The sequence below is a fragment of the Monodon monoceros genome, unplaced genomic scaffold (assembly GCF_005190385.1).
Source record: "Monodon monoceros isolate NGI ecotype Baffin Bay Population unplaced genomic scaffold, NGI_Narwhal_1 Super_Scaffold_6, whole genome shotgun sequence".
NCBI lineage: Eukaryota > Metazoa > Chordata > Mammalia > Artiodactyla > Monodontidae > Monodon > Monodon monoceros.
In genome coordinates, this window is record NW_021703783.1 from 42,695,250 (window position 1) to 42,719,310 (window position 24,061).

At 38.6% G+C, this 24,061-nt stretch overlaps 1 protein-coding gene and 1 pseudogene across 5 annotated transcripts in view; one reads left to right on the forward strand and one right to left on the reverse strand.

Annotated features, from left to right (window-relative positions):
* The window catches only part of RBMS2 (RNA binding motif single stranded interacting protein 2), a 64,462-nt gene that overhangs the window by 7,230 nt on the left and 33,171 nt on the right, over positions 1-24,061 (forward strand). The window lies entirely within an intron of this gene.
* Positions 6,895-7,772, reverse strand: LOC114886119 (annotated as a pseudogene).

Genomic DNA, 24,061 nt, shown 5'->3' on the forward strand with positions numbered 1-24,061 from the left:
TATACGTGACTCCTCTATATCCATGGTTCTGCATCCTAGGATTCAACCAACAGCAGGTCTTGCTGTAGTGTAGTATTTACTATTGAAGAAAATCCCCATATAAGTGGACCTGTGCAGTTCAAACCTGTGTTGGTCAAGGGTCAACTGTATTTGATGCTTCCATGTATATGAAATACCCAGAATAGGCAAATCCAGAGAGACAGAAAGCAGATTAGTAGTTGCCTAGGGATGGAGTAGGAGATGGTTAGGGGGGAAAAGAGGAGTGACTGGTAATGGGTATTGGGTTTCTTTCTGGGGTCATGAAAATGTTCTAAAATTGACTATGGTGATAGTTGCACAACTCTGTGATCCAAATACCATTGAAATTATACTTTAAATGGGTTAATTACATGGTATATAAGTTATAGCTCATAAAGTTGTTATTTTAAAAAGATAGGGAGCAGAGAAATGAGATAAAGCCTGGAAGAGGATGGTGGTAGTGTTGAGAGAATTTTCTTAAAGATGGGAGATATGGGAGCCAAAATGTAAAAAGAATCATGATGAGTAACTTGATACTTACTTTCCAAATATATATGTTCATATTCGTATCCCTCCTACTCTCTGATTCTTTTGTCATTGTGCCTCATGTAGTACTCAGCCTCTGATCCTTTTGTTGTTGTTGTTGCTTCCTTTTGGAATGGCCTTTCTGTTCATTTGTTCACTCTGCCCACATTCGTTAAATAGCTCCAGAATGCTAGGACCTGGGGCTAAGGCATGATGGTGGCCATTCAAGAGCTCACAGTCAAAACTGTCTTTCAAAACCCTAACTACGCTTTAGAAGTTCAGCTGAAATGTTACCTCTTCTATAAAGCTTCTCCTAATCCCTCTACCTCCTAACCCCAAAGGGGACTTTTTTTCTTAGCCTCCATAATATTTTGTACTTCATATGTGGTATTTATATAATTTTGCATTGTATTGGAATCATTTAGGTGATTGTCTTATCTTCATTGCTGTAGTGTAAACTCTGTAAAGGTAAAGACAGTGTTGTTCAGTTTATTATGCTCTGAAACACCTGATATAGCATCTTAAGCCTATCTAGTAGATACTTAAAATATGTATCCTAATAAATGTAATTAAACTAATGTTAGGCATTAGATTAAGAAAAGGAAAGCAGCATTTTGTTCTATACAAATTGTGAAATTTCGAAGGGGGTGGGAGGGAGGGATAAATTGGAAGATTGGGATTGACATATACACACCACTATTTATATAAAATAGATTACTAATAAGGACCTACTGTATAGCACAGGGAACTCTACTCGATACTGTGTAATGACCTGTATGGGAAAAGAATCTAAAAAAGAGTGGATATATGTATATGTATAACTGATTCACTTTGCTGTACACCTGAACCTAACACAACATTGTAAGTAAACTAGACTCTAATAAAAATTTTAAAATAAAATAAAGTTGTGAAATTTGGAGTTAGATCTGAATTTAAATATGGCTTTTGTCACTTATTAGATGTGTGACCTAGTTCCAAGTTTCTTAGGCTCTCTGACCTTGAGTTCTTCATCTTAAAGTACTGATATACTTTATTGGGTTATTTTTGAGGATTGGTGATATTTGTTAATATTTATAATCATATATCAGTATGTAAATAGACTGTTTTATCAAAATAAAACCCTTTTTCTTGATGCCATTTCTTCCTCCACCTGCTGCCCCATTTCTCTTCTTCCCTTTATATAAACTATCTGAAAGTGTTGTTTATTCAAGAGTTATATACTTGCTGTCTCCAATTTATTTCCTTCCATTACTTTTTCTTTTATTATCTTTAATATATTATTTGATAATACAAAAGGTTACATGTAACTGTAAAGCATAATAATAAGAGGAACACCTGTAAACCCATCTTCCAACTCAAGAACTAGAATCATTGCCCGTAAATTGCATATATTTAGGAGTTTCTCCCCATCCCATCCCCTCCCTCCCTCCCTTCTAGAGGTAACCACTCTTTTAAATTTTATATTTATTATTCTATTGCTTTTTTAAAACATAGTTTAAAGTCATGTTTAATTTGCTTGTTTACATTGTTCTAAGTACTTTATGTATAATTATATATATCATTTAATCCTTATGACAGTTTCATTATTACTTTCCCTGTTTCACAGATGAGACAAAATGAACTACAGAGAGTTTAATAATCACGTTGCTAGTGAATGGCCCAGCTGGGATTTGAACCCAGGTAGTTTGGCTCCTAGTCTGTGCTCTCAACCACTACTATATTGTCTTATTGCAATTAGACAAACAGTCTTCTGTTTGTTTCCATTCAGTATTACATCTTCATGATTAATTCATGTTGTATATAGCTGTTTTATTCATTTTTTCATGTTGTATAATATTTCATTTTGTGAATATACCATAATTTATCCATTCTCCTGCCAATGAGCTTTTGGATTAATCCAGGCTTGTTTTTGCTATTCCTAACATTGATGCGCAGAATATTATCATTTATGTGGTACATTTGTGTAAGAATTTCTTTTGGGTTTATACCTAGGAGTGGTATTGTGCAGTATAGGTATGTGAATGTTCACCTTTAAGAGATAATGCTATGGAATTCCCTGGCGGACTGGTGGTTAGGACTCTGCACTTCCACTTTAGGGGGCACGGGTTGGATCCCTGGTTGGGAACTGAGATCCTGCATGCTGCACAGCATGGCCAAAAAAATTAATTAATTAAAAAAGAGATAATGCTAAATTGCTTTCTAACTATACCACATTTGTTTCCATCAACAGTGTAAAATTTACTGTAGACTCACATCCTCTCTACTTGTTGATAGTGTCATACCTCTCATTTTCTCCTAAACCTAATCCAGTTAGGCTTTTACTCCCACCACTCCACCAAAACTGCTCTTATGAAGGTCTGCAGTGACTTTCACGTTCTTCAGTGGTCAGTTCGTAGCCCTCATCTTACTTTTTTTTTTTTTCCTCATCTTACTTTTAATCTATTGTCAACACTTGACACGTTTGATCACACAATTCCTTGGAACACTTTCTTCATTTGGTTTGCAGACCACCATACCCTCCTGTTCCTCTAGTATCTGTGGCCTTTCCTCTTCAGGCTCCTTTGCTGGTTCCTCCCAATTTTCCTGATCTCTAAACCTTGGAGATCCCCAGGACTCAGTCCTTGTTTCTTTTCTATCTACACTTCTTCCTTCATAATTTTATCTAGTCTCGTAGCTTTAAATATCACCCATATTTAATGGAAAATAGAAACCCTGCTGGATCCCACATCTCCTGCCAGTTACTGTCCCATTTTTCTGATCCCTTTTATAATCCACCTTCTTGAAAAGTAGTTCCTACCTATAGAATCTCTACTTCATTACATCTTACTCTCTTTTTCTTAGTATTTGGGGTTTTTCTTAAAAATAAATTTATTTATTTAGTTTTGGCTGCTTTGGGTCTTCGTTGCGGTGCGCGGGCTTCTCATTGCGATGGCTTCTCTTGTTGCAGAGCACGGGCTCTAGGCACATGGGCTTCAGTAGTTGCGGCATGCAGGCTCAGTAGTTGTGGCTCCCGGGCTCTAGAGCGCAGGCTCCGTAGTTGTGGCGCACGGGCTTAGTTGCTCCACGTCATGTGAGATCTTCCCGGACCGGGGATCGAACCCGTGTCGCCTGCATCGGCAGGCGGACTCCCAACTACTGCGCCACCAGGGAAGCCTTCCATTTTTAAGTATACAGTATAATAGTGTTAAGTACGTTTACATTGTGCAACCAATCTCTAGTAGAACTCTTTTCATCTTGTGAAACTGAAAATCTACACCATTAATCAACTTCCCATTCTCCCCTCCCCGCAGCTTTTGGCAACCACTATTCTATGTTCTGTTTTTATTAATTCTCTAAGTCCCTCATATAAGTGTAATCATACAGTATTTGTCTTTTTGTGATTGGCTTATATCACTTAGCATAATGTCCTCAAGGTTCATCCATGTTGTAACATATGTCAGAATTTCCTTGCTTTTTTCCCTTTAATTATTATTTTATTTATTTATTTTTGGCTGCATTGGATCTTCGTTGCTGTGCATGGGCTTTCTCTAGTTGTGGTGAGCGGAGGCTACTCTTTCTTGCGGTGCCGGGGCTTCTCATTGCGGTGGCTTCTCTTGTTGCGGAGCGCGGGCTCTAGGCTCGTGGGCTTCAGTAGTTGTGGCTTGCGGGCTCTAGAGCGCAGGCTCAGTTGTTGTGGCACACAGGCTTAGTTGCTCTGCAGCATGTGGGGTCTTCCCGGACCAGGGCTCGAACCCTTGTCCCCTACATTGGCAGGCGGATTCTTAACCACTGCGCCACCAGGGAAGCCCCAGAATTTCCTTGCTTTTTAAGGCTGAATAATATTACATTGAATGTATTTACTTCTTTTTTTTTTGGCCACACCACATGTCTTATGGAATCTTAGTTCCCCAACCAGGGATTGAACCGGGGTCCACGGCAGTGAAAGCCCGAGTCTTAACCACTGGACTGCCAGGGAATTCCCGCATTGAATGTATATACCACATTTTGTTTATCCATTCATCTGTGAGAGATACTTGAGTTGCTTCCATCTTTTGGCTGTTGTGAATAATGTTGCTATGAACATGGGTGTATAAATATCTCTTCAGACTCTGCTTTCAATTCTTTTGGGTATATTCCCAGAAGTGGAATTGCTGGATCATATGGTAATTCTATTTTTAATTTTTTGAGGAATTACCACATTGTTTTCCTTAGCGGCTGTACCATTTTACATTCCCACCAACAGTGCACAAGTTCTGATTTCTCCAAATCCTTGCCAACACTTATTTTCTGTTTTTTTTTTGATGGTAGCCATCCTAATGGGTGTGACAGGGTATTTCATTATGGTTTTGATTTGCATTTGTCTAATGATTAGTGATGTTGAGCATCTTTTCATGTGCTTATTGGCCATTTGTATATTTTCTTTGGAAAAAATTTAAGTCCTTTGCCCATTTTTTAAAATGGGATTGTTTGTTTTTTTGTTACTGAGTTGTAGAGTTCTTTATATATTTTGATTAACTCTTTATCAGGTATACGATTTGCAAGTATTTTCTTTTTTTTTTTTCCAAGGAATGAATTTTTGTTTTAATCTTTTTAAAAATTATTTATTTTTGGCTGCTTTGGGTCTTCGTTGCTGCGCGCGGGCATTCTCTAGTTGTGGCGAGCGGGGGCTACTCTTGGTTGCGGCGTGCGGGCTTCTCATTGAGGTGGCTTGTCTTATTGCAGAGCACAGGCTCTAGGCACACAGGCTTCAGTAGTTGTGGCACGTGAGCTCAGTAGTTGTGGCTTGCGGGCTCTAGAGTTCAGGCTCAGTTGTTGTGGTGCACGGGCTTAGTTGCTCTGTGGCATGTGAGATTTTCCTGGACCAGGGCTTGAACCCATGTCCACTGCATTGGCAGGCAGATTCTTAACTACTGTGCCACCAGGGAAGTCCCTAGGAATGAATTTTTATAAACAAGTTCTACAATGAAAAGGAAACAGCATCTGTTTTTTAAAATTAACTATTTTTAGTTTTGGCTGTGTTGGGTCTTTGTTGTTGCACGCGGGCTTTCTCTAGTTGCGGTGAGCGGGGGCTACTCTTCGTTGCAGTGCGCAGGCTTCTCATTGTAGTGGCTTCTCTTGTTGTGGAGCATGTGCTCTAGGCGTGTGGGCTTCAGTAGTTGTGGCACACGGGCTTAGTAGTTGTGGCTCGCGGGCTGTAGAGCACAGGCTCATTAGTTGTGGCAGACGGGCTTAATTGCTCGGCGACATGTGGGATCTTCCCGGACCAGGGCTGAAACCCGTGTCCCCTGCATTGGCAGGTGGATTCTTAATCACCATGCCACCAGGGAAGTCCTGGAAACAGTATCTTGATACATAAAAGTTTTGTTAAACAAGGTTTTAAAGTTTTTAAATCAGAAAGTGTTTAAGACTAAATTCTCAAATGTTCAAATAAAAACAAAAAGCAACCTCTACAATTTCAACAATAAAATGTGTCCTTGTGCACTTGTCTTGGATACTTTGAAAATGTTAAAATTTTAGAAGTTTGAGTGATAGAGGCAGCACTTAAAGGTTTTGTGAACCATTTTTTCCCCCCAAAAAGTATACTTTTAGTAAAACATTTTACCATTTTATCTGACCATGCATTTACATTTTTATTCTTCCAGAATAAGGGGATTTACATTAACACTGTATTTTTACAGTAAAAAAATACATTTAGAGATATTTAACTTACTGAGTGGCTTCAGTCATACATCAAACATGATTTAATGAACAAATTCTAAAATTTTATAATGAAATAGCACATGTAGATGTATACTTGTATGTTCAGTTACAGTAAAGTTCAAGATTATGTCACAGAACTTACAGAAGTTAAATAATATGATTTATCCTGAAACTTTACCAAAAAGCTTTCTGAAATGTTAGTAAAATGAATCACTGAAGTTACATTTTCTCATTTATTAACAAAATACTGAGTCATTTCAGACTATCAACTTGAATGTTTTCTATTATACACACCAAAAATCTGATTCACTAACAAGAAACTTCTTGCAGTACAAAAAGATAACAGATAATTAAAATATTTGCTCCATAGTACAACTAATCCATATAATACATCCCTTCCTCAACTGTCTAAAGTGATTAGGAATTGTGGCACCTTCGTTTGCATAAAACCCTTGCCTCCTCTTAAAACCCTGAGGTGAAAGGTTATTAATGTAATAAAACTAGAACCACAATTCTTCTCATTTCTGTATTGGACTGCTGTTAGGTTTTAAAATTTTTATAAAGAAATGTGGCGACTTATAAAGCTGTATACAGTTTTTTAAGAAAACAGTCCCAGACAAATTAACAAAAAGGGCCTAGAATAACCTTATGAAAACATCCTTTTATCACTTGTTAGTGTCGAGATGAGCACCATTTTCCTTCTCTACCACTGTCTCTTCTGTTATCATAGTCATGGCTCCAGCCATCGTGATTCCTATCTTCATAGAAGAAATCATCTCTGTTTTCTCTGTAATGATGGTCAGACCCATGATCAGTGGTTTAACACTGTTTACGGCTATAATGTCTATCCGCTATGTAGGAATGAATTCTGACTTTTCTCTGTGATAATGTGTATCTTGGCGCCACTGGGAGCTTGAAGACTGGTTAAAGGTATGATTATGTGGGAGACTTCCCTGGTGGCGCAGTGGTTAGGAATACACCTGCCAATACAGGGGACACAGGTTCAATCCCTGGTCTGGGAAGATCCCACATGCCACAGAGCAACTAAGCCCGTCTGCCACAACTACTGAGCCCTCGTGCCACAACTACTAAATCCCGTGCGCCTAGAGCCTGTGCTCTGCAACAAGAGGAGCCACTGCAATGAGAAGCACGTGCACCACAAGGAAGAGTAGCCCCCACTCGCCACAACTAGAGAAAGCCCGTGCATAGCAATGAAGACCCAATGCAGACAAAAATAAATAAAAATTTTTTTTAAAAAGTATGATTATATGACCGAACTGATGGGGAAAATCCTGATTGATCCAGATATGGAGAACCAAATTTCCCTCCATGTGACATCTGTCTCAAAACACTGTTCATCACTGCTTGTCTCTGAAAATTTTCTGAAGAAGAGAAAGATCTTTGAATTATCTGTGCTGATCGAGTCATTTTAGCTCCTTTCCTACCTACTAGGAGATGTGGAAGTAGGGCTTGAATTTCCAACACGATGCTGGGGATATGACAAACTGACCTCCTGTGAGGCATGGTTACTTCCTAATCTAATCTGAATTTTGATGGGCCTTCCAAAAAACTTGATTCCATAAAGTAGATTCATGGCATAAGGAGCAGATACTTTATGTTCGAAATTCACAAACACAAACTGCTTTGCTTTACCATCCTTATCTTTTGGAATTTTCACTTTTATTACTGGCCCAGCCTGGTGAAAAAGCTCAAAAAGGAGCTCCTCTGTGACTTTGTTTCAGGGTTGCCCACAAAGAGAGTGTGATTTGCTTTGGCTCGCAAATATTTTCTTACATTCTGTAGGCTGCCTTTTTACTCTGTTGATTGTGTCCTTTGAAGCATGGAAGTTTTAAATATGGATATAGTCCAATTTATCCGTTTATTTCTTTTGTTACCTGTGCTTTTGGTGTCATATCCAAGAGATTGCCAAATCCAGTCTCATGAAGTTTTTCCCCTATGTTTTCTTCCAAGACGTTTAGGTCTTTGATCCATTTTGAGTTAATTTTTGTATAAGGGTAATTTTTTACCCTTACAGTGTAAGGTAAGGGTCCAATTTCATTCTTTTGCAGGTTGATATCCAGTTTTTCCAATACTGTTTGTTGGAAAGGCTGTTCTTTTCTCATTGAGTGGTCTTGGCACCCTTGTCAAATCATTTGACCATATGTGCAAGGGTTTATTTCTGGCTCTCTACTGTGTCCCATTGGTTAGTATGTCTGTCTTTATGCCAGTACCACACTGTTTTGATTACTATAGCTTTGTAATAATTTTTGAAATGAGAAAGTTTGAGACTTCCAGCTTTGTTCTTCTTGTTCAAGATTTGGCTATTCAGGGTACATTGAGATTCCAAATGAGTTTTAGGATGGAACTTTTTATTTCTGTAAAAAAACCCACAACATTGTTTTTCATTTACTTGTGTCTCCTTCCATTTCTTTCAGCAGTGTTTTGTAGTTTTCAATGTACAGATCTATCACCTCCTTGTTTACTTTATTCCTATTTTATTTTTGATGCTATTGTAAATGGATTTTCTTTATTTCTCTTTCAGATAGTTTGTGTATAGAAATAAAACTGATTTCATTGTTGGTGTATAGAAATGGAACTGATTTTTGTATGTTCGATTTTTGTGTGTGTGTGTGTGTGGTACGCGGGCCTCTTACTGTTGTGGCCTCTCCTGTTGCAGAGCACAGGCGTCGTACGTGCAGGCTCAGCGGCCATGGCTCACGGGCCTAGCCGCTCTGCGGCATGTGGGATCTTCCCAGACCGGGGCATGAACCTGTGTCCCCTGCACCGGCAGGTGGACTCTCAACCACTGCGCCACCAGGGAAGCCCTGTATGTTCGATTTTGTATCCTGAAACTTTTTTAAAAAATTTATTTTTGGCGGCATTGGGTATTTGTTGCTGCACATGTGCTTTCTCTAGTGTGGCGAGCAGGGGCTACTCTTCATTGAGGTGCACAGGCTTCTCATTGCAGTGGCTTCCCTTGTTGCAGAGCACGGGCTCTAGGTGCATGGGCTTCAGTAGTTGTGGCTTATGGGCTCTAGAGCACAGGCTCAGTAGTTGTGGCACACGGGCTTAGTTGCTCTGCGGCATGTGCGATCTTCCTGGACCAGGGCTTGAACCCGTGTCCCCTGCACTGGCAGGCAGATTCTTAACCACTGTGCCACCAGGGAAGTCCGTGTATCCTGAAACTTTATGGAACTTGTTTATTAGGCCTCACACTTTTTTGATGGAGTCTTTAGAATTTTCTGTATACAAAATCATGTCGTCAGCAAACACACAATTTTACTTCTTCCTTTCCGATTTGGATGCCGTTATTTCTTTTTCTTGCCTAATTGCTCTGGCTAGGACCTCTAGTATTACGTTGAATAGGAGTGGTCAGAATGTTCACCCTTTTCTTGTTCTTGATCTTAAAGGAAAAACTTTCAGACTTTCACTGTTGAATATGATATAAGCTGTGGGCGTGTCATATATGGCCTTTATTATGTTGAGGTATGTTCCTTCTGTACCCAATTTATTGAGTGTTTTTATCATGAAACGATGTTGAATTTTGTCAATTGCTTTTTCTGCATCTGTTGGGATTATCATGATTTTTGTTGTTCTGTTAATTTGCTGTATCACATTTATTGATTTGTGTATATTGAACCATCCTTGCATCTCAGGGATAAGTCTCACTTGATCATGGTTTATGATGCTTTTAATGTGCTGTTGAATTTGTTTTGCTAGTATTTTTTTGAGAATTTTTGCACTTATGTTCATCATGGATGTTGGTCTGTTGTTTTATTTTAATGTCATCATCTGGCTTTGGTATCAGGGTAATGCTGGTCTTGTTAAATGAGTTTGGAAGTGTTCCCTCCTCCATTTTTTTGGAAGAGTTTGAGAAGAATTGGTGTTAATTCTTCTTTAAATGTTTGATAGAATTCACATGTGAAGCCATCTAGTCCTGGAGATTATCAGTCTCCTTGCTTATTAGTCTGTTCAGATTTTCTGTATTTTTATTATTAAGACTTGGTAGATTGTATGTTTCTAGGAATTTATTCATTTCTTCTAGGTTGTCCAATTTGGTGGCATATGATTGTCCATAGCAGTGTCGTATGATCCTTTGTGTTTCTGTGGTATCAGTTGCAATGTCTCCTCTTTCATTTTTAGTTTTATTTCTTTGAGTCCTCTTTTTTTCTTGGTAAATCTAGCTAAAGGTTTGTCAATTTAATCTTTTAAAAAAAACTAACAGTTTTCCATTGTTTATCTATTCCGGATTTCATTTATTTCTGCTCTGATCTTTGTTATCTCCTTCTTTCTGCTAACTTTGGGCTTAATTTGTCCTTTGTCCAGTTCCTTGAGGTTGTTTATTTGAGATCTTTTTTTTTTTCTTCTTCTTAATGTAGGCAGTTATCACTCTAGACTTCCCTCTGTGCTCTATTTTTGCTGCATGCCATAAGTTTTGGTATGTTGTGTGTCCATTTTTGTTTGTTTCAAGATATTTTTTGATTTTATCTTTGACCCATTGGTTGTTCAGGAATGTGTTGTTTAATTTCCACATATTTGTGAATTTTCCAGTTTTCCTTCTGTTATTGATTTCTAGTTTATATCATTTTGGTCAGAAAAGATACTTGGTATGATTACAGTATTTTTAAATTTACTGAGACTTGTTTTGTGACCTAATGTGCTCTATCCTGGAGAATGTTCCAGGTGCACTTGAGAAGAAGGTGTGTTATGTTGTTTTTATTTTTTTAATTATTTTTTAATTTTTTTATTATTATTATTTTTTGCGATACGCGGGCCTCTCACTGTTGTGGCCTCTCCCATTGCGGAGCACAGGCTCTGGACGCACAGGCTCAGCAGCCATGACTCACAGGCCCAGCCGCTCCACGGCATGTGGGATCTTCCCAGACCAGGGCACAAACCCGTGTCCCCTGCATTGGCAGGTGGACTCTCAATCACTGCACCACAAGGGAAGCCCTGTTATGTTGTTTTTAGGTGGAAGGTTCTGTATATGTCTGTTAGGTCCATTTGATGTAAAGTATAGTCCGAGTCCATTGTTTCTGTATTGATTTTCTGTCTGGGTGATCCATTCATTATTGAAAGTGGAGTATCGAAATCCTCTGCTATTACTGTATTGTCTGTTTCTCCCATCAGATCTGTTAATATTTGCTCAATATTTTAGGTGCTCTGATGTTGGGTATATACACATTTACAACTGTTAACATCCCCTTGATGAATTGACCCTTTCTTATCATTATACAATGACTTTCTTTGTCTCTTGCTACAGTTTTTGACTTAAAGTTCTTTTTTCTGATATAAGTATAGTTATCCTTGCTTTCTTTTGGTTTCCATTTGTGTGGAATATCTTTTTCCAACCCTTCACTTTGTTCTTATGTGTGTCCTTGTAGTAAATGAGTCTTCTGCAAACAGCATAAACGTTAGACCTTGTTTTTTATCCATTCAGCCACTCTGTGCCTTTTGATTGGAGAATTTAATCCATTTACATTTAAAGTAATTATAACTAGGTAAGGACTTATTATTGCCATCTTGTTCATTGTTTTCTGGCTGTCTTGTAGTTCCTTTCTTCCTTTCTTTCTCTCTTACTGTCTTGCTTTATGAATTGATGATTTCTGATAGTGGTATACTTTGATTCCCTTCTCTTTATCTTATGTGTATCTGTTACAGGTTTTTGTTTTGTGGTTACCCTCAGGCTTACTTGAAACATCTTATAGATGTAACAGTCTATTTTAAACTGATAACAACTTAACTTTGATTGCATACAAAATCTACCCTTTTACCTCCACCCCCATTTTATGTTTTTCATGTCACAGTTTACATCTTTTTATATTGTGTGTCCATTAACAAATTATTGTAGCTATAGCTATTTTAATACTTTTGTCCTTTAACCTTTATACTAGAGTTAAGTGGTTAACACCACCACATTACAGTACTAGAGTATTCTGAATCTGACTGTATGTTTACCTTTACCAGTATGTTGTATATTTTCATATGTTTTTGTGTTACTAGTTAACATCCTTTCTTTTCAGATTGAAGAACTCTTCAGCATTTCTTGTTAAGGCAGGTCAAGTGGTGGTGAACTCTCTCAGCTTTTGTTAGGGAAAGCCTTTATCTTACCTTCACTTCTGAAGGACAGCTTTGCTGGGTAAAGTATTCTTGTTTTGCATTTTTTTTCTTTCAGCATTTTGAATATATCATCCCATTCTCTCCTGGCCTGCAGGATTTCTGCTGAGAAATCTGCTTATAGCCTTATGGAGGCTCTGTTGTATGAGAGACATTTTTTTTTTTCGAACTGACTTTTAATTTGTCTTTGATTTTAGATGATTTTACTATAAGGCTTCTTGGAGAAGGTCATTTTGGATTGAAACTTTGGAGTGAGCTATTAGCTTAATGAACTTGGATGTCCACATCTCTCTCCACATTTGGGAAGTTTTCAGCCGTTATTTCTTTGAATAAGCTTTCTACCCCTTTCTCTCTCTCTTCTGCAGCTCCAGTAGTTCGTAGCTTGTTTCTGTTATTATGCCCCGTAAGTCCCATAGGCTTTCTTCATTCCCTTTCATTCTGGTTTTTGTTTGTTTGCTTGTTTTTTTGTTTTCCTTCTGGCTGGATAAATTCAAATGATCTCTCTTCAGGCTCACTGATTCTTTCTTCTGCTTGCTCTAGTCCATAGTACTTTTAAGTTGCCCAATCCAACTAGTGTTTTGTTTGTTTGTTTTTTAGTTTTTATCTTACATAACCTCTTAGTGGCATTGCTGGAGTTGACTATTCCCCATTTCTTGAAACTCTGTCTTTTGTTGCCTCCGGTAACACAACCTTCTTGGGTCTTGCCCTTTTGCCCTCCTCTTTTGACCTCCTTGTCAGTTACTCTACTCAATTTCTGAGTGTTTATATTTCTTCAGGCTTTCTTGCCTTCTTTCTAAATATACTTTATTCCTAGATTTCACTTATTACTATGCTAACAGATTTATAGATAATTGCTAGACCAGACTTCTCCTCTGTGTATCCAACTGCTGAATTGATATTTTTTTCCTAGAAATCTCACAGGTTATTAAAATTAACATATTCAAAATGTAATGATTGCTTTGCAGTCCTCAAATTGGCTCTCCCCTCCATCTCTACAGCATTAGTGAATGATACCATCATCCATCCAGTTACTCAAGCTAGACACTATACTTTCCTGCATCTAATTTATAAGCAAGCCCTTTGATTCTACCTATAAACTACACCTCAGATCTTTCCATTTCTCTCCACCTTTACAGCCATCTCTCCAATTATAGACTATATTGTCTCTTGTTTGGACTATTACAGTGGCCTCCTTATTGAGCTTGCCATTTCACCCCCTGCCTCACTCTTATTTATTCTTCCCATAGTAGCCAGAGTAATATTTTCAAAACATAGATCAGATCTTATAACTTCTCTCTTGCATAAAGTTATTCACTGACTGTCTATTGTGTTTAATGAAAGCCAAGTACTTTAACACAGCTGGAAGGCTCTGCCTACCCTTCCATCCTTCATTACACTCCAGCTTCACTGGCCTTCTGTTTCTTTCAGATTCAGTTGAAAATCTCACTTTGTGTCTTTTGCCCATTTCTCTTTCTGGAATGATCCTTTATTTCATTCTCTGAATGGCTAGTTTCTGCTCCTCCTTGAAGTCTCACTTAAATGTCACCTTTCTGACTATACTAACTAAAGTAGGTCACAGCCTTCTGTTCTTTTTTTTTCCTAGCCCATTTATCACACTGGGTAATTATACAATTACTTTGTGATTATTTGATTAATGGCTATATCTCTACTAAATGCTGAATTCTGTTAGAACCAAGACCATCTCTAGTCTTTGTCTTAGACCATCTTTAGCTTGGCATTTTGTCCTTGCTATCAGACATAGTGCCTGGTACTCTAAATCGGGCATTAAGTATTTATTGAATGAATGGATGTGAGCTCCTTTTATATTTCAGGCACTATAAGAGCTTTATATGTATTTATTTCAATCCCCACACTAATCCTATTACATAGGTGCTGTTACTGTCTGCATTTTGCAGGTAAGGTTAAGCAACTTACCCAAAGTCACAGACTAGTACGTAGCAACACTAGAATTAAACTATAGTCTTTGATTTTTGAGCCCTTGTGTTTTAACCCCTTTCTGCTAGTTAATGGGCTCTATATTCAAGAAATATACTTTTGAAAAAACATTTAGTAAACATTGATTCATTGCCTACTCAATTGCTAAATGAATAGTGAATAACTGAGTGCTTATATCAAAACTGAATCTGATTTTTCCTCATTTGTGAAATAAAGGTCTTACATTATAAATGAAAATGATTTTCTTTGTTGTCCCAAATTGAATTATTACTAAATCATTATTTTACAATTATAGGATTTGTAAACTGGTAGGGCCAGGCACACTAACATTTTACCCTGGCCTCCATTTCAACTACCAGAGGAAATACTTGCCTAGCCCTTAAAGACCGCTGGGGTTTGCGGGTTTCAATTTGAAGCATCCTTCTTCCTCCACTCCAGTTGAGAAATAAGAAGAAAGTTTGACAAATGGAAATAAAAACAACAACTTTATTACTGATAACACTAATATTCAAGAAGGTAGCTTGTATCTGTGGGCCACTGGATTTTCTACTACTGCCAGAATTAGACAGATTTCTCCATCTAGGTGCAAGCAGTGATCAAAACCAAACCAAAGAGAAACTACAGACTTCCCCTGTGGGGCAACCCCTGTGAAACCTCACCAGTGTGTAAGGTAGCAAAGCTGAGTGTGTGCTCCCTTCAGGCAGCTGAACCCCCAGAGCGAAAGAGGACACAGCTGTGCTGCTGCTTCTAGAGCTGCCTGCACAGCAGGAGCGATATGCTGATGTCTGTCCCTCTACACTGAAGGGAGCAGTGGAGTGGGCAGTAAGTGTTTTCTCCAGGGAAGATGATGATCAGATTCCTCAGTTCAGTCCCATTTTCACATATCAGACCAGTACTTAAATCTAGTAGATATTTTGATTATTGAGGTAAAATGATAAGCTAAGTTTCTTTACCTGTTTTTTTGTTTTTTTTCTTTTTGACTACACTGAGTGTCCTGTGGGATCTTAGTTCCCTGACCAGGGATGGAACTCACGCCCCCTGCAGTGGAAGCGCAGAGTCTTAACCACTGGACCACCAGGGAAGTCCCTCTTTACCTGTTTTCTGGTGTCATTTTAGACTGTTGATTTGAACACATTTTAGAAATTGATCTCTTAAAAAAATAATTGGAGCTAATTGTTGACCATGCTTATAGTTCGTGAAAGCCATTGCTGTTCCTGTGTTTAGACAAACAGCAATGGAAAGGATGCGGACTTGGGAACCAGATGATCCTCAGTCAAAAATAAGATTCTACTACTTATTAATTATGTAAACTTGGGAAAGAAAGAACTCCTCTGAACCTTAATTTCCATATCAATAAAAATGAAAACGGAGGGAATTCCCTGGTGGTCAGTCCAGTGGTTAGGACTCAGTGGCACTTTCACTGCCGTTGGCCTGAATTTGATCCCTGGTCAGGGAACTAAGATCCCACAAGCCGTGTAGCGTGGACAAAAAAAAAAGAGAAAAGAAAAGAAAATGGAAATTATACCTATCCCATTATCTCATTATCATTTTTTTTAAACAAACCTCCACCTTCCTACTTTCTAAATTTCTCTTCTACTGTCTCTTTTATTTATTTATTTTAATTTTTAAATTTTTGGCCGCATTGGGTCTTCGTTGCTGTGTGCGGGCTTTCTCTAGTTGTGGCAAGTGGGGGCTACTCTTCGTTGTGGTGCGTGGGCTTCTCATTGCGGTGGCTGCTCTTGTTGTGGAGCACGGGCTCTAGGCGCGTGAGCTCAGTAGTTGTGACTTGCCAGCTCTAGAGTGCAGGCTCAGTAGTTGTGGCACACGGGCTCAGCTGCTCCGCGGCATGTGGGATCTTCCTGGACCAGGGCTTGAACCCGTGTCCCCTGCATTGGCAGGTGGATTCTTAACCACTGTGCCACCAGGGAAGCCCTCATTATCTTCTTTGTAAAGATTATATTAGATAACAAAATCCTATGGGGCCTGGAATATGGTAAATAGCCAACATTTGTTATTTTCCCTTCCCTTCGCCTGAGAAAAAGATAATAAAAGGTCAGTTGACTATTGAGATTAACATCAATAGTCACTAGAGAAGCTATGTTGTTACTAGGAAGTTTTGTTTTGATTTTATGTTTTTATGTCATTGTTCTGTTTTTGTATTCCATCTTGTGCCTTTTGAAGGCCAACCTTTTCTCTCATTTTGCATTTCTTCATAGCATCTCCACATGCTACATATTAGATACAATAAGTAATTGTTCAGTTATAGATTCTTTTTTCTATTCTCCAAATAGTACCTACTTAATAAATTTTTTTTCAAAAACAAACAACTTTTTATTGACATATAGTTGACTAGTAATGTTGTGTTAGTTTCAGGGGTACAGCACAGTGATTCAGTTATACATATATATGTATTCTTTTTCAGATTCTTTTCCATTATAGGTTATTACATGATACTGAATATAGTTCCCTGTGCTATACAGTAAGTCCTTGTTGTTTTATTTTATATATAGGAGTGTGATTTATTTTATATATAGTAGCATGTATCTGTTAATCACAGACTCCTAATTTATCCCTCCCCCACCCCCTTTCCCCTTTGATAACCATAAGTTTGTTTTCTATGTCTCTGAGTCCATTTCTGTTTTGTAAATAAGTTCATTTGTATCATTTTTTTAGATTCCACTTATCAGTGATATCATATGATATTTGTCTTTCTCTGTCTGGCTTACCAATCTCCAGGTCCATCCAGATGGTTGCAAATGGCATTGTTTCATTCTGTTTTATGGCTGAATAATATTCCATTGTACATATATATACTGAACCTTCTTTATCCATTCATGTGTTGACGGACATTTAGGTTGCTTCCATGTCTTGGCTATTGTAAATAGTTCTGCTGTGAACATTGGGGTGCATATATCTTTTTTTTTTTTTGGCCACGCTGCGTGGCATGCAGAATCTTAGTTCCCCAACAAGCGATCAAACCTGTGCCCCCTGCATTGGGAGCGTGGAGTCTTAACCACTGGACTGCCAGGGAAGTCCCCTATATCTTTTTTTTTTTAAACAAAATTTGCCATCTAAACCATTGTTTAAAATATTTATTTATTTATTTTTGGCTGTGTTGGATCTTCATTGCTGCGCGCAGGCTTTCTCTAGTTGCAGTGAGTGGGGGCTACTCTTCATTGTGGTGCGTGGGCTTCTCATTGTGGTGGCTTCTTTTGTTGCGGAGCACAGGCTCTAGGAGCATGGACTTCAGTAGTTGTGGCACGTGGGCTCAGTAGTTGTGGCGCACGGGCTTAGTTGCTCTGCGGCATGTGGGATCTTCCTGGACCAGGGCTCGAACCCGTGTCCCCTGCATTGGCAGGCAGATTCTTAACCAGTGTGCCACCAGGGGAGCCCCCCCTCAATATCGTTTTGAATTAGTTTTCTCTGGATATATGCCCAGCGGTGGGATTGCTGGATCATATGGTAACTCTAATTAAATGGTTTTTGAATGGGTTAATTTTTATGCTGGTACAAACGTAAGAATTTCCTTGACAATAAATTGCAAGAAATAGGGGACTACCCTTGTGGTCCAGTGGTTAAAACTCCGCACTCCCAATGCAGGGGGCCTGGGTTCAATCCCTGGTCGGGGAACTGAGATCCCACATACCACAACTAAGCCCGCTCGCCGCAACTACTGAGCCCATGAGCTCTAGAGCCCATGCGCTGTAACTAGAGAGCCTGTGCAGTGCAAGGAAGATCCAGCACAGCCTAAATAAATTTTTAAAATTCTTAAAGAAAACTGCAAGAAATAGGAATGGATAGGGAACTTGTCGATTAAAAGATGTGTCAGCAACCAGTGACAGTATATGGACCTTACTTGGATCCTATTTCAAACAAATAAACTGGCTAATTCCCTGGAGGTCCAGTGGTTAGCACTCCATGCTTTCACTGCCAAGGGCCTGGGTTCAATCCCTGGTCAGGGAACTAAGATCCCACAAGCCACACAGTGTGGCCAAAAAATTCAAATAAACTGTAAAACAAAATAAAACAATTCTGACATATATAAGACAATTGGAAATTTTAACTCTATTTTATAAAATTAAGGAATTATTAATTTTTAGATGATATAGAGTTTGGGTTTTTTTTTTAAAGAGATCTTTCAGAGCTACATGCTGAAATATTTTGTAATGAAATTATATATTTGCTATTTGCTTTGAAATAATATGGGAGGTAAGGAAATAGGTGGAGTTACAAATGAAGCAAGTTTGTCCATGAATAATTGTGAAAGCTAAGTGATAAATGTGTAGGGATTCATTATACTCTTCTTTTGCCTTTGTATGTTTTCCATAATTAATAGTAAAAAAAGTTATTCTTATTAAACTTTGCTTCCCATCCTCTGAACCAGGACTGTCTTTTTTTTTTTTTTTAATAGGTTAAGATATGAGCAACTTTAATACCACAGCCAGGCTAATTATTACTTAAGGTTATCACTGAATGCAACTGTCAGGAGTAAGCCTAAGCAAAGATAGAGAAGAAGGGAAAAAATGGAGGAAGAATGGAAAAGAGCAAGAGAGAGGATGGAGACTAGAGAAAGAGAAAGAAGTGAAGGGGTAGTAAAGGGTTGCCTCTAAGCTATAAGTCTCTTATTCTCATTCTAAATTTTCTTCCAATTTCACCTCCAAAGGATACCAGAGGTAAGTAGGAACCTGAGATTCTGCTCTGTAAGTTCTGTCAAAACTTTTTGTAATAAGGAGAAAGAAAAATCGCTGTTTTGTTTTAATATATCAGCCTAAAAGAACAGGGATTCCCCCTTTTCTATATTCTTTATGGATTAAGTATACTGTAGCTATTATATAAATAGTATATCTTTATGTGGCTATGGGTACTGGACCTTGCAAAAATTCTTACATAACCTTCCACATTACTATCCAGGAATTAGGTAGAACTTATAGAACTTTCTCTTCCTCTTTTGGAGACCTTATCACTTTGTTTATAGTTGGCTTTTGGTATTCAGTTCTTACTTTGGCAATCAGTCGTCACCTCCACCCCTTACCTCTGACTTCTGCCCCATTCCCAATTGTAGTTTAAGACCGTGAGTTTGATAAACTAGGTTAACACTTTGCCAAGGACTAGTTCTGTTCAGATCACTGTCTTTTTTGAGATTCAGAGTATGTTAGGCACTATGAGAGCATGGGTCCAGGAGTCAGGCTGTATGGACTCAAGTGTTTTAACATTCTATCCTAGTTTTAAAAAATTAGTATGTCGGACCTTGAAACTTTTTCTTTTGTTTTTAAATAGATAATAGATGTATGGACTTGGTATAAAATATAAAAGGTTCAAAAGTCTGTTTTCACTCCATCTTTCATATACCTAGTTCGTCTTTTTAGCGGCCAACTTTATTAACCGTTTCTTGTGAATCTTTCTGGACGTATTTTATGTATATTATATCAGACTTTGAAAAATTATATCTGCAGTTCTTTGTGACTTGTAAAAAGCAGACTAGAGGGACTTCCCTGGTGGTCCAGTGGTTAAGACTCCACGCTTCCAGTGGAGGGGATGCAGGTTCGATCCCTGGTTGGGGAACTAAGATCCTACATGCCCTGTGGCGTGACCAAAAAAAGGCAGGCTAGAATAAGGATTAAACTTTATATACCTAACGTAATGCTAGGTGGTTGCATGTATACATTTTATTTTGATCTGAAAATAGACTAGGCATATATACCTTCCATATTCTTTGGTTAGGTTACTTTCTTCAGGTGTGTAGTATTGCCAGTGTTTATTGTTTGGTGAATCAAAAATATTTCTGTAATGGTCACAGGAGCAGAATCTTTTCATGACTTTGAGATTTTAGGCCTTGATAAAACCAGATCCCTAATCTACCAATCTGGGAATTCTTTGTATAGGTAGTATAAGGGTGAAGAAGAGGAGTACTGGTGTTTCCTGACTTCCTGTGGGTTTGTGATCTCTGTATTTCTGACCACAATAAAATTGTGTCAGATGATGAAAATAGGGTAAATGACAAGGTAGGGCAAAATAAACTAGAGGCAGGCATTATCTTTTCCTATATATTTTCTCTATCTGAGGCAACTTTATTGTGGAAGAGAGGCACATATACTTCTCTGCAAGCTCTGAAGCTCCAATGATGCCGTTATTCTTTTTCACTTTGCAACTCCTTCTCAGGCCATACGATGATCCACCAGCTAGGCCGAATAGTGGAGGGGTTGTGTAATGCAGAGTAGCACTCCATGGGGGCTCAGTTGTATCCTACCCATGTTCTCCCCAAGCAGTTGGTGGTCATGTTCAGACTTAAGCTACTTAACCTTCAAAGATCCTTTTTCTGTCCTGAGAATTAATTAAACTTTTTGCTTTATGGTTCCTGGTACATATGAGATATTGCCACACTGACATGTACCCACAAACTGGTGGCATAGTTGGTTATTCCTTGGGATAGAGGCATGGGATTGTGCTGCCTAAAAACACTGTGCCTAAAAGGGCTCTGCCCCCCAATAGAATTGCCCATTTATTTCAATTGAGGGCTCTTGCTCTAGTAAGTCTATGTAAGCACCAGTCTTATGTAGGTTTTCCTCTAATTTATTTGGTTCACAATTCAAATGCCTTTGTTCCTTAAATGTTCTACTTTGACTAGACATTACCTATGGCCAGGGAACTTAGAACTGTTTTCTTTCCAGAAGGGAGAGAAAGGATGTAGGGTCATGGAAAGGACTGCTTTACATGTTTACTCAGCTGGTTGCCTTGGTTTGGATACTGTCAGTATTAAGGTTTCCATTACTTGGTTCTGCTTAACAAAAAGTGAAGCGACATAACAGAGGGAATGTTGAAATAAAACTGAACCTCAGTTTCTGAGTTTTAGAAGGGAAATAACACATCACCTGCTCTACTTCACAAAGTTGTCTGGAAGATGATATGAAATCATAAAGTTAAATCAACAGTTTAACTTAAGTTACTGTTAAATTGTTAGACGAAAAGAGTTCTGCATCAAACCGTGCCTTGAGGATTTTTGCCCAGTGAGGAGGTTCTTTATCCAATCTTAAAGAAAGCAGAGTTTCTCAAGAGTTTCTGGTACATATCCTCTTGCACCTGAATCTTTAAGGTAGAATGGTTTGTTCATCGTTTAGGGTCCTAAAAGGAAACAGATGCATACCCAAATGGAGTAATTTGAGAAAGATGTAATGAAGGGACTATTTACAAAGGGACTTAGGGAAACCAGTGAGAGGGAGTAGAGTACCCTATGGCCAGCAATTACAGAGCCTACGTACTCTATATCTAAAAGGTCAAAGAACTGAGGGAGATTACCAGAATCTAAGAGTGTATGGAGAGAACTATGGGCTTCAGTAGAGGTATGCAGCCAAATCACGGTATTCTGGCCGGGAAAGGAGCTAGGAAAAGAAATACTCTGGTCTCATTCTCCTCCTGCCCTTTGATATCCTACTGGTATATATATATCTGGTTAGCCAAACCCAACTGGAAGCCAGAGGGCAAGGGAGCCTGTTCATACACTCTGTATGGTCAGCTTCCAAGGCATAAAGCAAGGTGGACAAGAGTGGCTAGTGGATCTGGAAGGGTGAATGGTTTCTTGAGCAATGTGTTTGGCTGTATGCTTAACTGAGGATTCTTTAGTTATTTTGACTTAGGGTTTAAAAACGTCAATTTTATACTTGAGAACTAGTTTGAGTATCACCTGGTATGAATGTAAAAACTCCCTCTGGTATTAAAGGGATGTAGAAAACAGATTGCTACTGTAGTGGTAAGAGCCATGAAAGAGTAAGGGGGAGGAGATGAGGAGCTGGAGATGGTGTCAGGTTTACTTGAGCTAAGAGGAAGTAGTAGAAGTGCTGAGAGTCAGCTTTGAAAACCAGGTATGGGGGCTTGCCTGGTGGTCCAGGGGTTAAGACCCTGAGCTCCCACCTCAGGGGACCCCGGTTCGATCCTGGTCAGGGAACTAAGATCCCGCATGCTATACCACGTGGCCTAAATAAATAAATAAATAAAGTAAAACCAGGTATGGTGGGCAGATCCGTGGTATGGGTTCTGTGGCTCAGGTGCTGTGTGTTCCAGAGATACCTTTCTGTTTTTGTTTTGTTTTTAATGTTATATTTTTTTTCAGGGAGGGGGATTACAGAAAATATTCCTTTCTTGCTCTGATATGATTTAATGTCTAATACATATTTCCACTTGAATTTCAATAAAATATATTAATCTTATGAATTTTCTATCTGGAAATGAAGTAGGGTGATGCCAACCTAGGCTGAATCCTGTGCTAGGTCATACTAGTGTGTGATAGCTGAACATCTCAAGAAGTTTTCAATGGTTGGAATGTCCTCTTCTCGCTACCCATCTCTATCAAATTTTTATGACAGCTTTATTGAGATATAATTCACATACTATACAATTCACCCATTTAAAGGGTACAGTTCAGTGGCTTTTGTATATTCACAGAGTCCTGCATCCATTACCATACTTTTAGGACATTTTCATTACCCACCCCCAAAGAAGCTCTGCCCACTTAGCTATCACTTCCCAGTTCTTTCATTATCCCCCTCTCCCAGCCATAGGTAATCAGTAATCTACTTCCTGTTTCTAAAGACTTGCCTATTATACACATTTCATATAAATGGAATTATGTAATCAGTGGTCCTTTGTGACTGCCTTCTTTCACTTAGCATATTTTCAAGGTTCATATTATAGCATGTATCTGTACTTCTTTCCTTCTTATGACTGAATAATAAGCTCATGTATAGATATACCACATTTTATGTATCCATTTATCAGTTGATAGACATTTGTGTTATTTCCACTTTGGGCTATTATAATGCTGCTGCGAAATTCGTGTACAGGTTTTGTGCAGACATATGTTTTCAGTTCTCTTGGGTACATACCTAGGAGTGGAATTGCTGAGTCATGTGATAACTCTGTGTTGAACCATTTTAGGAGCTGCCAAACTGTCTTGCAAAGCAGCTGCATCATTTTACATTCCCACCAGTAGTGTACAAGGGTTCCAGTTTCTTCACAGCCTCACCAACACTTGTTCTTTTTTATTATAGCCATCAAAGTTACTTTTGAGTAAAGTCATAGTCTTTTTATTACAGCCATCCTAGTGGATATGAAGTGGTATCTCATTATGATTTTTTAAAATAAATTTATTTTATTTATTTATTTTTGGCTACATTGGGTCTTCCTTGCTGTGCACGGGCTTTCTCTAGTTGCAGTGAGTGGGGGCTACTCTTCCTTGAGGTGTGTATGCTTCTCATTGCGGTGGCTTCTCTTTGTTGAGGAGCATGGGCTCTGGTCGTGTGGGCTTCAGTAGTTGTAGCACGCGGACTCAGTAGTTGTGGCTCGCCGGCTCTAGAGCGCAGGCTCAGTAGTTATGGTGCATGGGCTTAGTTGCTCCGCAGCATGTGGGATCTTCCCGGACCCAGGGATCGAATCCGTGTCCCCTGCATTGGCAAACGGATTCTTAACCACTGCGCCACCAGGGAAGTCCCCCTCCTTATGATTTTGATTTGCATTTCCCTATGGCTCCCTATTAAAGGTTTAATATCCTACTCATCCTTCAAGGTACAACCCAAACATCGTACTTACTTGAGAAACTTTTCCCTCAGGAATTGTTTATTCTTTCATGTTCTTATACCATTTTGCTTGGATCCCCATTAGCACACATATTTTTTTCTGCTAGTTATCTAGATTGTACGCTCTGGTTTGTGAATTACTTAATGGCTTCTTGTGAGTGTGTGTTTAAATTTATTATGAAATATTTCACTTATACTCT